Raw genomic sequence first — 15,297 nt, 5'->3', positions numbered from 1 at the left:
AAACAGTCCGTAGCGGCCGCCATCTTGTCTCTCGGTAGGATCGAGAGACAAGAGGAGGCCAAAGCGAAGGGGAAAATGACCATAAGGGGGCATAGTAGATCCTCCCTGACCCCCTAGGTTTGATGTGGAGGTTTTAAAGGGCCCCGCGGGGCAAAAAAAAAAAAAAATAATAATAATCGAACGGCTGAATGGATTTGCACGAAACTTGGCAAAATTGTAGGGACTGGTAGCCCGATGTGCCTTTGCTAGGTCTCAATATATGTGCTCCAGTGGATTTTGAGAAATTAACGTTCAAAAAAAGATATATATCTGTAACAGCGCTCCGGGCAGCGCTCCACTTCGCGTACTTTTCGCGTTACGGAGCTTTGTGAAGCGAAGCTGATTGGTTTTCCGGCGTCTGTAAACATTCCAAACAGTCCGTAGCGGCCACCATCTTGTCTCTCGGTAGGATCGAGAGACAAGAGGAGGCCAAAGCGAAGGGGCAAATGACCATAAGGGGGCATAGTAGATCCTCCCTGACCCCATAGGTTTGATGTGGAGGCTTTAAAAGGGCTCCGCGGGGCAAAAAAATAAATAAATTGTTTTTTTGGTGGGGTGCGCCCGGTAAGCGTAACGGGAAGCGGACTGGGGAGCGTACTACAAGGAATGAAGAATGATTGACTTTTAACTTATTGTATGTTTATAGACTTTTTTTAAACTTTTTTTTCTGCTGAGTGACGTCTCGGCCTAACTTCACGGGATGCAGTCCCTACCATCTCGGCGTTTAAGCCCAGGGGGACCGGTAGTGTGGGAGAGATAACGGGGCATATTATCAAGGGGGTTTATCTCCGCTTTTTTGGCTTTAAAAGCCAAGAAAGCGGTGATAAAATTATCTCCGTATTACCTAGCTGTCGCTAACACCAGTTAGCGACCGCTAGTAGGAGATAGCGACCATCTTGGGCCCCACTTTGCATGTCAGTGATATTTATCACTAATGACATGCAAAGTGGGCATGCCAAGATGTTAGCGACTGGAAACAGTCGCTAACATCGCTATCTCCTATTACCAACTTTTGGAGATATTCGCGCTAAGCGCGAATATCTCCAAAAAGTAACACCTGCCCTGAGCAGTTCTTAGCCATGTTATCCAATGGGAGGTGGATAACATGGCTAAGAGCATTAGCTCGGTAATGCATGAATATCGCTGACTTTTCAGCGATATTAATGCAATGCGGCCGTTTTTTATCGCATTTGCGATAAACCTTGAAAATAGCAAGGTTTATCTGCGATAATTTCTGACGATGCTTAGCGGTAAAAAATTCGTTGCTAAGCATCGTTAGGGATAAATATCGCTTAACTTTAGTAATATGCCCCAACGTCTGTTAACGTTCGATTCGAAGGAAATCAGGAAGTGTTGAAAAACATTGTCTGCGCCATCTTGCCTTTTTTCAAATGCCACACTTTTGTCGTGCACGGCAGCCATTTTAGATGACTTGACCAGACCCACTCTCTGCACGCTGTCGATCCTTAGCATGGCTCCCCACCCTCGCAAGCATCTCCCCCAGGCACTGGGCACCCCCGCTCTCTGTCTTATGCATGGGCAATAAACCTCCCCCCATCTGCGCTGCTCTTCCCTGAGAATCACACCCTGTGCCCGCCCGACACCTCCCTTTCGCCCTATTCACTACCGCACCCTCTGACACTCCTCTTCCTCTGTGTCCGATTGTCCAGGCCGGTCCCAGGCTATCAGCTAGCCTTGCAGATGTAGTTTATGGCCCCAGCTGTAAAGAATCACCCCTCTTCAAAGGAGTTATAGTAGATCAAGGCCCACACCCGATGAGATCGTCACACCACACGCGTTCCTACTATCTGAAAACCATCCTGTATTGTGATTGGGGAGGGGACCGATCCTGAAGCGGAAGATTCCAGGGATGACTCTTTGTACATCAAAGTTTTTACAATTATGTGTCACATTAAAAATATATAGCACTCCAACAAAGTAGTAGGATTATAAAACTTTAATAACTTATAAATATATACAACAAAACAAAAACAGTAAAAACATTTAAACATTTTTAGGGAAAAAGAAGGAACAATGGTCAGTAGCGGTCGGTTGTGCGAATAGTCCCAAGGCAGCACAACGTCCAGATTTCTGGACGGCACCCAGGTGATGTTGCCTGGGTGCCGCACTGATTTGGGTATCCGGCGTGGGGCGTCCCGGGGGGTGGGTCGTCAGTAGCGGTCTGTTGTGCGAATAGTTCCAAGGCAGCAGAACGCGCTGAAATGTGGATGGCACCAAGGTGATGTCCAGTAAGTTGCCGCCCTCCGAATAACGGCGTGGGGCGCCCCGGGGGGGGGGGGGAGGCGGCGTGAACGGGCCTCCCCAGGTGGAGCCTCGTCTGCTGTAGTGGGGCGCCCCTTTACCGTTTCAGTTGCCATTCCGTCCGCTTTTGGTCCACTGTGTCAAAATCCGCAATTCAGCTCAGTTGCGCCCACTCTTGCGGTGCAGCGATAGGCGGCTGTCACAGGACTCTCAAAATGGCGGCAGGCTCTTTCCTTTTTGGGCCTGGTCCACTGAAATGGCCCTGGGACACCTTGGAAATTGGACGCTTGTCTGCTAGGTCTTGGACCCCATTCTCGAAAGCGTCCCCTCCGCCTTGAGGATTCTACAAAAGTCTTGGGGGCCCCCGACTCCTGCAGGCTTCCGGTGGGAAGCGGCTGCCATGATTGCTCGCGGAATGACCACGAAGGAGCCACGAGATGGTGGTGCTTTCATGCTGACGCCAGCTTCAGTCTGAAACATCCAGAAACAAGGTGGGGCTTTCATCGTTTGGGGAAAAAAAAAGTTTTCATCCAATGAAAAGTGTTATTTTTAGGTCATATGATCAAGCCTTCCATCATTAGGAAACCAAAAGTAAAATGAACCAATGAAAAGTTTTATAAACAAGTCACATGACCTGTTATGCGGCATAGGGTATAAAAAGCGTAGAAAATCCGTTGGCACGTGAGGCGGCATCAGTAGCGGACCGATGTGCGAATAGGCCGAAGGCAGCACAACGCGCCAAGATCCGGATGGCACCGAGGTGGTGTCCAGCAAGTTGTCGCACTGGTGTGGCCATCCTACAATGCTGAAAGTCGGCGTGGGGCGCCCCGTTGGCCTGTGAGATGGCGGCAGTAGCGGACCGATGTGCGAATGGGGCCAAAGGCAGCGCAACCATATTTTCTGAATAGAAGACACCACAAGGCGCTGAGATGCCAAGATCCGGATGGCACCGAGGTGGTGTCTAGCAAGTTGTCGCACTGGTGTGGCCATCCTACAATGCTGAAAGTCGGCGTGGGGCACCCCGTTGGCCTGTGAGGTGGCGGCAGTAGCGGACCGATGTGCGAATGGGGCCAAAGGCAGCGCAACAATATTTTCTGAATAGAAGACACCACAAGGCGCTGATATGCCAAGATCCGGATGGCACCGAGGTGGTGTCTAGCAAGTTGCCGCACTGGTGTGGCCATCCTACAATGCTGAAAGTCGGCGTGGGGCGCCCCGTTGGCCTGTGAGATGGCGTCAGTAGCTGACCGATGTGCGAATGGGGCCAAAGGCAGCGCAACAATATTTTCGGAATAGAAGACACCACAAGGCGCTGAGATTCGGTTAGCACCGAGGTGGTGTCTAGCAAGCTATGCAGCTGAGTTGCGTGCGCACTTGCGGCGAATAGGTCGAAGGCAGCACAACAATGTTTTCTGAATAGAAGACACCACAAGGCGCTGAGATTCGGTAGGCACCGAGGTGGTGTCTAGCAAGTTGCCGTACTGGTGTGGCCATCCTACAATCCTGCTCCGAATAACGGCGTGGGGTGCCCGAAGGGGGGGCGGGGGAGGCGGCGTGAACGGGCCTTCCTAGGTGGAGGCTCGTCGGCTGTAGTGGGGCGCCCCTTTACCGTTTCAGTTGCCATTCAGCTGAGTTTCGGCCGCTCTTGATGCTACAGCGACAGGCGGCTGCAACAGGACTCTCAAAATGGCGGCCTGTTCTTTGGATTTGGGCCTGGTCCACTAAAATGGCCCTGGGACACCTTAGAACTCGGACGCTCGAATTTTTTTTCCTTTCCTCTACATGCAAAAAAAGGTAAATGCCCGGTACGTTACACGCTTCATCTGCCACGATGTACTCTCCAGAGGAACCGAAAAAAAATATAGTTATGGTAACTATACCATGCATCGTCATATGGAGAGGTGGCACCGATTAATTATAGTGCTGCATAAAAGAGAGATTTGGAGGAGAACCCCCGACCTGCCAGTACATTCATCAAAGAAGTGGCACTGACAGCATCAGAGGCAAGGGAAACGGTCCCAAATATTTAGAAGAACTTTGGAAAGATTAAAATGACATGTTTAGATTGTGGCAAATTAATTTCATGTGGACAGATGAGTGTTACTCTAATAAATACAGCATATGAACATCATCATAGTCGATGGTTGGTAGAGACATTTTGACTATATCCTGGACCTGCCCGTCCTCGCCCAAAATGGCGCCGGAATAAATGGGACTCGTAACTCCTTGTTGTGTACTGGTTGCACAACCTTGATATCACGAGATACGTATGCAGTTTTGAAGCACATGGCGGGCGGGGACGAGAATAGATTGAATATTTCGATATCCCTATTGATATTAAGTTCTGATGTGTTATTGATTACTGTACTATTGAAAGTTCGAATTAACGTCACCCATGGTACTTGCCCGCAAATGTATATCTAGATAATTTTATTGTAACTGGCCCTGTCGTATTTTAATTATAAAATGTACGTCCACCGATTCCGCAACTGTTAGACACTTTAGTTCTTGCAACCTAATGGCCCGCCCGTTACGTTCCTCTACAGTGTAAATGTCTACTCATAATATACGATTACAGTTTGCTCCGTGGCCGGCCCACGTGGTTATAGGCCCGTATTTGTATAATGACATTTTCACAATAAAGGTTTTTAAAAGAAAACATGGTAGTAGTATATACATTGGTAAAGTTTTTAATAATAGTCACTGTTTTAGAATCAGTAAAAGGCAAGTGAAATAAAGCAGACCAATTACATGAAGGGTAAAAGGTATAATACGCAGGAACGCAGTAAAGATAAATGGTCAAGGGCTGTTGTGTTTTCTACTCCTGCAACATAAAGTGATCGATAAGAATCTCATATTCAGGCGTATCGGCGACTAAGACAGCAGGCCGACCCTGTTTTGCTCAACGGCTCCGTCATGGGACGAAGAAACGCCCTTTTTCTCGAAAAAGGAATATATTTTACTTGCAGGACAGTTGTAAATTTTCCGGGAAAGTACATTAGCCTGGAACATTATAACATATATTTAAGAAAAAATAATGTTCGAAAGTAATAAAAAGCGTAATTTTTAGGTCATATGACCAAGCCTTTCATCATTAGAATAAGAAAAGTAAAATGAACCAATGAAAAGTTTTATTAACAAGTCACATGACCTGTTATGCTTACGTTACGCGCTGCGCGTCGCGCCCCGGATCACTTCCGGATGCGCTAACGCGGCGCATCATATGACGCATTACGCGACAACGCAGGTCCAGAATATAGTCAAAATGTCTCCACCAACCAGCGGTCGGAACACAACCCCTTTCAGCAGGCTAAATAGTTCTGTTAAATGACAACAGAAGGGACAGGCAACAAGAACCATCAGTCAAAGAGGGGAGGGCTAGTTCTTCTCTACCGTGTCACGTTGGGGCGCTACCGGAACTGATCGAATTGGTAGTCTACAGTGTTTCTGGATGTTTCAGACTGAAGCTGGCGTTAGCATGAGAGCACCACCATTTCGTAGCTCCGTCGTGGCCATTCCACGAGCAATAATGCTAGCCGCTCCCCACCAGAAGCCTGCGGGAGTCGGGGGCCCCCAAGACTTTTGTAGAATCTTCAAGGCTGAGGGGACGCTTTCGAGAATGGAGCCCAATCTCTAGCAGACAAGCGTCCGAGTTCCAAGGTGTCGCAGGGCAATTTTAGTGGACCACGCCCAAATCTGAAGAGCCGGCCGCCATTTTGAGAGTACTGTGGCAGCCCGCTATCGCTGCACCGCAAGAGCGGGAGCAACTCAACTACATGGTGAGCGAGACGCTGTAGTCGAAAGAGCGGGCGGTAAACAGCTGAATAGCGGAAGAGGCACAGTGTAGCAAAAGCGGGCGGAATGGCAACTGAAATGGTAAAGGGGCGCCCCACTACAGCGTGTCTTTAGGTGAAACGGATTGTGGGACAAGGTCAAGAATGGAAGAGTTACCAAAAGGCAAAAAGTTCCGCTTGATCCCGGGAGCCGGCCACCTATGTCGGGGGCGATCTCAGGCTACACCAGGAGAACACGACTTGGGGAGGGAGCCGGAGCCAAGCGCCCCCTCCGAGTCCGCGCCATCACACCGTCCCTCGGGGGCCTCCGTCAAGCGGTTCAGGGTGGCACCGCATTACATTGTTCACAAATGCAGTCACGTCCTCAAACAGCCCCCACTTTACTTTGAGAATAGTGAAGCTGAAGCAAGTGCAAACAGGCTTCAGACAGTGTTACAAGCACTCCTCAAAACTTTGAACCATCAGAGTGCATGAGTTTCATGCTCGATCGATTGAGCTAGCCGGATCGGGCAACAAAAAGTATAAAATAGTTATGTAAATAGTTGTTTAATAAAATGTTTTACCCTGTTACTTTGCTGGTGTGTTGTATATATTTGTAATATTTGCATAGAGTTTATCGTTATTTTGGGCGGGGTGGGTGGCGGAGCCGAGCTGTATTGCAGCCATCATGGTGTGGAGTTCAGTTCATCTCAATAGTTTCGTGTTTGTCATGAGGGGTTGTTCCTAATGTTTCTATTTTAGCGAGGTCAAAAAGAGATCCCATTAGTGGCCTACTGATTTTGCTCGATTCCTTTATGTTTTTTTTACACGGTTTTTCGCTATCTGCAAAGACTAAACAGAGTATTGCGACTCTGTGCTTGTTTGTAAATAGAGAATGAACCAAAGAGAACCAATTCTAAAACAGTAAATGCTTGGATAACAATCAATCAAATGGAGAGAGAAGCAGGCACGACGGATTACAACGGGGGCAAAGGCCTGCGTTAACTACCCTTCACTATCTGCAAAGAGAGAGTACTCCTAATAGAAATGAGGGGGAGGGGGGGCAGCATTCAAAGCAGATCAGTGTGCATAAACACGAAAATGTTTTTACTTACCACGTACTTGACATTCGACAGCTTATGATATTTGCTATTAAAAAAACATTGAAATTCACTGAAAAAACCATAGGTTAGAGACCATATATAGTTAGGAATTAGCATTTAAAAAACCTTGAAAATTAACTGAAAAAACCATAGGTTATAGACCATATATAGTTAGGGATTAGCATTTAAAAAACCTTATTTTACTCACACAAAACCATTGAAATTCCATATATAGTTAGTTGCACTAACTATATATCGCGCACCCGCAATCCACTGCTGATGATGTCACATATTACATCATTCATGACATGGTCAGTGACATCACTGATGACATCACTGATGACATCTCAAATGACATCACTGATGACATCACTGATGACATCTCAAATGACATCACTGATAACATCTCAAATGACATCACTGATGACATCACTGATGACATCTCATTTGACATCAATGACCACATCACTGATGATATCATTCATGTGACAATACAATGCATCTCCTCACACTTTAATATAACCTCTGTTACACCCAGTGTTAAATACAGAGTATAATTTTTGAAACCATTGACACACCAATACTAGTTACTACATACGCACTCAGTGATTCCTATGTTTACACACACATTCACTCATTTACCCATACAATCATTCATACATACAATCACTCATCTTTACAACACTATCATATGCACTCATACACCTATACAGACTCTCACACTCTGTCACTCATCCATGGAGTTACTCACACACCTAGTCAGTCCTGTAAATAATCAATCACACTTCCATTTTCTAATCTATACAGTTAAACATAGAGCACCTTACATTTTGAAACATATACTAACACATACTTACTCTTTTATACAATCATTGATACAAGTACACATTGATCTGCACAGAGTCACACACCTCCCAGCCAGCCACACACACACTCAGTCTCCCATACAAATACTTGGGCAATCAATCAATAACCCATATAGTTACTCATATAGCTACTGACCAACACATGCAGCAGTTTACAGAACAACAGACATAATGATGCACAAATTAAGACAGTTTAGTCACTAACCCATGCACTCAGTGAGACACATTTAATCACTCACTCATACAGTCAGTCACGCACCTACTAAATCCTTCATCCAGACACTTCTACATCTACTCATTCTTCAATATGTAAAACATATTTAAACTTTACAGAAACACACAGTCACTGGATGATGTCATCAGTGATGTCATTTGAGATGTCATCAGTGATGTCATCAGTGATGTCACTGACCATGTCATGAATGATGTAATATGTGACATCATCAGCAGTGGATTGCGGGTGCGCGATATATAGTTAGTGCAACTAACTATATATGGAATTTCAATGGTTTTGTGTGAGTAAAATAAGGTTTTTTAAATGCTAATCCCTAACTATATATGGTCTATAACCTATGGTTTTTTCAGTTAATTTTCAAGGTTTTTTAAATGCTAATTCCTAACTATATATGGTCTCTAACCTATGGTTTTTTCAGTGAATATATATATATATATATATATATATATATATATATATATATATATATATATATATATATATATATATATATATATATATATATATATATATATATATATATATGGGTTGCTTGGGGAATCTGATCTTGACAAAGGCGCTCGCGGATCAAACCTCCCTGAAGTAATATCATTCACTTATCTCCCATGTGCTCTTGTTATCAGTTGTTGCTGGTCCTCTGCCTCTCATGGCAGTCTTTAAAAAAAGTTTCTTTTTATATTTTTAACATGACCTGACAGCTGCTGTATGCTACTGAGCTCTTCCTTTTGTAATGTGCTGTTACGCATGCTTCAATTGATTTTTATAAATTTACCACTGCAAGATTGGCGTCCTCCATCTTGAAACAGTAATTATGCATGCTGTCTGCATGAGCATGCATTATTATGCTGGGCATCATGATGCATATGCGTGTTAAAGTAATTGCACTTTTATCTTCTTTTTCTCCCCAATGCTGCGCAGCATCTACAAAAAGCCTTTATTTTTGCTGATGCTGAACAGTAACAGCAAATATAAATGGAAATGCCATTTGTTCGAAAAGGTGAATTTCATTAGCTCTGCTAATGCTTGTTAAAAAAAATCACTAGTCCATGTTTTATTTTGTGAAATTATTTGGTGATGATAAATTTCACGAACTACTTCAGAGCTGCATTTTACTCTACATGACTACTGTCGTCCAGGAATGCACTTCAAGTCAAATCCTGTGGTAGACTCAGGCACGCACCTTAGATGAGGTGTGTGCCTGGCACACGGCAGCTAAAATCTGCATCAGCGCTATGGAGAGAGGAGAGAGCCATATCTCTGTTGATATGTCACTCTCCTGCTCCCTCCCTGTCATGCAGCGCAGCATTTTTGGCTATTCTTTAAAGTCCCGATCAATAAGACTGCTCTACCGATGATGTCGTTTAACCTCAAAAGTTTTTCTCATCTGATATATGTATTCAGGCTTCTTTTCCCTCAGCTTATTTAAAAAAACATATGCAAAATGTATATTTTGGTGTTTAAAGAGAGATAACACTCATATACAAGTGTACCATAAAGTCTAATTGATCGGAACTTTGAAGAGTAGGAAATGACAATATAAGTGTGATTAAACGATTATTTAACTATGGAACAGTGTTTACATGGGGATCATGGCCCTCCCAATGAATTGACTGTTCCGATTGCCAATAATGTATATATGTATATAGAATAGGAATGGTTGTTTGTATGAATTGTTACTTTTATGTTGTTTATATCATTGTATAGAATATGTTTTAAAAATTGCATGTTGTCTGTCTTGTATCCCTGAAGAAGTCCTTAAACAGGACGAAACGCATTGGCTACCTGCGAAGAAAAGAAAATGTATAGAATAAAAGAAATTTGCAACAATTTCATTTGTTGGAACTGTTTCTTTGTCTTTATTGTGTGCTGATCAAATCATTATTTTAATATACCGAGGTGCCAGTGTTTTCTATTCACCATGATATGGACTCATCTTAATGGAAGAATGCAGGACCAAATCAGCTGGTTCCATGAATTTGCAGTGGTGATGTGTACAGGCCTCAGCAAGGCCTGCGAGTGCGAAGGGTTCGCCCTTCTGTACACGAAGTCCTCAGACTATACAAAGAAATTGGCACGGAAACTGAAAATACAAAAACATAGTTTAATAAACCTTTAAAGGTGGTAATACAGCCCACACAACACTCTACAGCATTGTACAAGGTAGCACAAAGAACACGAATACACAGTCCCCTTTTATACACAAAAGAAGGGGCTCATGAGTAGGAGGGTTCAACTCAAGACATGATTTACGACCATATAAGGACATTTCTGGACATGATCGATACAGAGGCGGAGTTAACGGTTCTTGGAGCCCATGGAAATGCACATTCCTATCTGAGCTGATCAAACACAGATGTGGCTTTCACTGAGCATGCGCCAGATGCACAAAGGACTATTTATAGCCTGTTAGTGGGCAAACTCCAAGGGTGACTAGCACAGAGGTAGGACTCGCCTCATGACGGGCACATGGCAATACGTAGCAAACAAAATGGAGGACAGAGTCTGGCCATAATAGAGATTTTAGCGGTAAAACGCCACAAGTAAATCTCGATTTCATGTCTTTAGCTAATGCTTAACACTTATCGCTGTTTTATTTACAACAGACGACCCTTTCAGCATTAGCTGAAGAAATTAGTTTTTCTAGGGTAATCTAAATACTCATCGTTGATATCGATGCTCATCATGTCTGCTACCTCTTTGGTTATACTTTTCTGGCGGACAGCCTCAACTCTTTTATTAGGGATACAAGAAGAAAGGCAAAGGGAACATATCATTGGACTACTTTGAATACATATACAACATGTAAAAATAATTGCAATAATTATACATAAACCCGTAAGTATTTTCCAACCCCATGTGGAGATTAGAGTCCAAAACCAGGATGAGAAGGTCCAAGTTCGGTTCTCAACATGTATATCAGCTGCGATCTTATGTAGTTTATTTATTGCTTTGTACACTGAAGGAGTATGATCAGGGATGAACACACAACAACTACTTCCAATAATTCTACAAGCACCACCTCTATCTGCTAACATAACGTCCAGAACCATACGGTTCTGAAATGCAACAATTCTAGTAATTTCTAGCTCTTCAGTAAGGTTGCCAAGGGCTGCAGCAGTTTGATTTGTCACAGCTTCTACTACTCTCGTTAACCGCCGTATCTTTCTACTATTGAGAGCAGCTCCAACAAAGAAAAACAATCCCAAATTAAAATCTATATACTGTTGCAGACTAGTATCTGTCTGGTCCACTTCATCAATGGACAAAGTCCGCTTGTATCTATTTACAGTCACATTATTCAGTAGTTTCAAATCTTTATGATATGAAGCAGGTGCCAAAAATACAGGTGGTAACAGAAATGCTACATAACACACCCAGACCATCCAGCTGGTAGACGATAATAACCCCTATTACCACATACAAAGTAAGTATTATGAGAGGCAAGGAATGTGCTATTATTCAAACCATCAATATTCAGTATAACAATACAATCACTAACTCCTACAGGAATATAGCCTACACTTTGTACACATAAGTCTGCTTGTGCTTGGGCCACTGAAATCACAAATTTCTCATTGCCAACAATGTCTCTAGTGTTCGTAAAGATGTAGGGCGTTGATTCATTGTCCGGTCGATATTCTTCCCATTCATATATAGTTCCATTGGCTTGTGGATAGTCTTCCTTATCCTGGTGGCATTCTTTATTCAGTCTAAAAACCAATTTACCCACTGTAGGTTTTCTTGTAGCAAAAAGCAAAGTGTGCCAGGCTCGACAAGAGCCATTATGAGAGAAAGGGAGAGGTATAAACGGTGTTCCCCCCTTCTTCTGATGTGCCGGCATCATCCCACATATCCAACAGTTCGTGGCATTTGTAGCTACGTGGGTATGATGCAGCATCTGGATAAAAGTGTTATTCAAATATGACTGTCGATGCTTCAGCTCTTGATATGGAAGTGTAAAAAAGAAATGCTCTTCTCGACAAACCATGTGATTGTAGCAACAACTGCTACAGCAATAATGAACCCTACAGCACAGGAAATCTTCTTCTTATCCATTCGAACAAATGCACACAGTATCTTCCTGAAACTAAAGTGTTGTCAGAACTCTTACCAGCGGGCCAAGACGGGTGTCACTACACTAATGCATGGCTGATCTCCCCCTTTGCTCATCGGCTCTCCGTTTCACTGACCTAGAGACCGTTCTGACAACTTCACACAACCGCAGGCTCTTTCCTTGGTCGCAAATTATATCTTCTCGTTCCAGAAACTGTCGGGTCCGGGAAGAACTCCTCAATGTCGTCAGGTTCCACAGCACGGCCTTTCTCTGCAGTCAAGAGGTCTCGATGGTCCGTCAACACAGCAGGCTCCACGAGTCCGGGTTGCACCTTTCGGCAGTGAATGGAATGTATCCAGTTCTTGTGATTGGTGACTCGGACAGCTGTTCTCGTAGCAAGAAGAACCTGCTCGGGACCACATCACCTCGGCTCCAGACTGCTCGACCTCTCGAATGACTTTATGAGAACGAAATCCCCGGGCCGGAGATTATGGCCTTCACCTGTGGACCGATCAGGGAGCGCTTCTCGAACCTGTTGATGAATAGAAACCAAACTGTCAGTTAATTGTGCCAAATAGTCATTCATTAAAACACAAGGTACATCATACACTGAGCTTGGTTTGGGCACTCCTCATATATTCATGGGGCGCCCGAAAACTATCTCGTATGGGGTAAGGCCCGTCCGAGAATGTGGTACTGATCTGATAGACAATAATGCCAAAGGCAAAGCATCTGGCCAAGTCAAAGCAGTGGAAGCCTGTATCTTTGCGAGTTTTAGCTTCAAAGTCCCATTGTACTTTTCCACCAATCCTGCTGACTGCGGGTGGAACACTGCATGGAACTTTTGTTTAATTCCCAATCCTTTCAGGACATACTTGACAACGTCCGCTATAAAATGAGGTCCGTTATCACTCCACAACAATCTGCAAACACCATATCGAGGAAAAGATTTCTTCAATAACACCTTCGCCGTAGTAAGTGCAGTATTGTCCTTCGTAGGGTATGCTTCAATCCATTTACTGAATGCACAAACCACAACTAGGACATATTTCAGATTATTACAGCGTTCCAGCTGAATATAATCTATCTGCAATACTTCAAAAGGTGCAGTAGGTGTTGCAAATCCTCCTGTTGGAGTTCGTGTCCCTTTTCCTGGATTGTACCTCAAACAAATCATACAGGTCTGTACCACTCTCTTAGCCGTGCTAGCAATCTCTGGATGCTCCCAAACTTGTGTAAGCAATTTCACAATTGCTGAAGCTCCAACATGTGCTAGCCCATGTGCCATCTGAACCATAGGTTGTACAAAGGCTGTGGGTAACTTCCACTTATCCATCTGTTTACTCCTCCAACATCCTTCATCATCCAACTCTCCATCCTTGGACCATTGCTCCCGCTCTTTATCAGAAGCGGTCCTCTGTATTTCTAGTACCTCTTTCCTAGTATCATGCCACCGCTCAGCTTGTGACTTCACAACATACATCGAAGGGGCATCAGGCTGCATCGCAGTTTCACGTGCCACTCGATCTGCAAAAGCATTCCCTTCTCCCACTTTGTCTGTCACTTTCTTGTGTGCACTACATTTCACTATAGCTATCTTCTTTGGATAGGTCAATGCAGTCAAAAGGCTATGTACTAATTCTCCATACATTATCTGTGCTCCATGAGATGTCAAAAAGCCCCTTTCCTTCCAGAGTAGGCCAAAATCGTGCGCTACTCCAAAGGCATAGCGGCTGTCTGTATAAACATTCATGCATAATCCTGCACTAAGCTCTCATGCTCGTATCAATGCTATTAGTTCTGCTGCTTGAGCTGATTTCTACGGTATGTGTGCTGTCTCCACTATTGTGCTTAATGTAGTAATTGCATATGCTGCTGAAGTAGTCCCATCTGGTAACTTCAGGCAAGACCCATCCACCCACAGCTCTCCATCTACATCTGTAAAGGGCCTATCTTGCAAATCAATACGACCCTTTGTCTGTTCCTCAGTCACAAAGACACAGTCATGTGTCTCATGCGCCTCAGGGTGAGTCGCCGGAAATGGCAACAACGTGGCTGGGTTTAGTGTTGCACATCTCTTCAGTGTAATATGAGGAGCCAACAGGGTCAGCTCATATCCCTTTAGGCGAGCACTGGTTAAGTGCTGCGTCTTTGTCTGATTCAAAAGGGCATCAACAGCATGGGGGACCAACACCAATAGCTTATGAGATAACACAATCCCCTCACTCTGGCGTATTGACACAGCTGTTGCTGCAACTGAGCGAAAACATCCAGGCAGCGCTCGCGCAACAGGGTCGAGCACTGCCGAGAAGTATACGCAAGGTCGTTGTTTATCACCGTGCATCTGTACTAACACTGATAATGCGCATCCGTCTCTCTCATTCACGTACAATGTGAAAAGTTTCATGTAATCAGGGGTACCTAACACTGGTGCTGAACAAAGGGCCTGTCGTAGTTGCTGGAAAGCATTCTCACACTCATTTGTCCAGGGAAGAGGGACTGGAGTATCCTTTGTTAAAAGCGCTAACAATGGTTTAACTATGTGTGAAAATCCCAAGATCCACTGTCTGCAAAAGGAAGTGAGACCCAAAAATGCTCGAACATCTTTCTGTGTAGAGGGTAGTGGAGTGTCTAAAATTGCTTGAATACGATCTGGCGTGAGTGCACGTCCCTCCTTAGACAAAAGGTGTCCTAAGTAGGTCACCTTTGGTCTACAATATTGCAATTTCTTTTTCGATACTTTGTGATTCTGTGATGCCAAGAAGGCAAGTAGAGACAATGTACTCGTCTCACACTGCTCAGGAGTGTCGGCCGCCAACAAGATGTCATCGACATATTGTATCAGCGCCACACCTTCAGGTAGAGAAAAATAATCTAATTGTCGTTTTAGCGCTTGGCTATAAATGCTAGGACTCTCAGTATAACCTTGAGGAACTCTACAAAATCTATACGATCGATTATTCAA

Source organism: Lissotriton helveticus, chromosome 5_1, assembly GCF_964261635.1.
Source record: "Lissotriton helveticus chromosome 5_1, aLisHel1.1, whole genome shotgun sequence".
Lineage (NCBI taxonomy): Eukaryota > Metazoa > Chordata > Amphibia > Caudata > Salamandridae > Lissotriton > Lissotriton helveticus.
The sequence above is the reverse complement of the archived record's forward strand: the minus strand, read 5'-3'. Positions refer to the sequence as shown.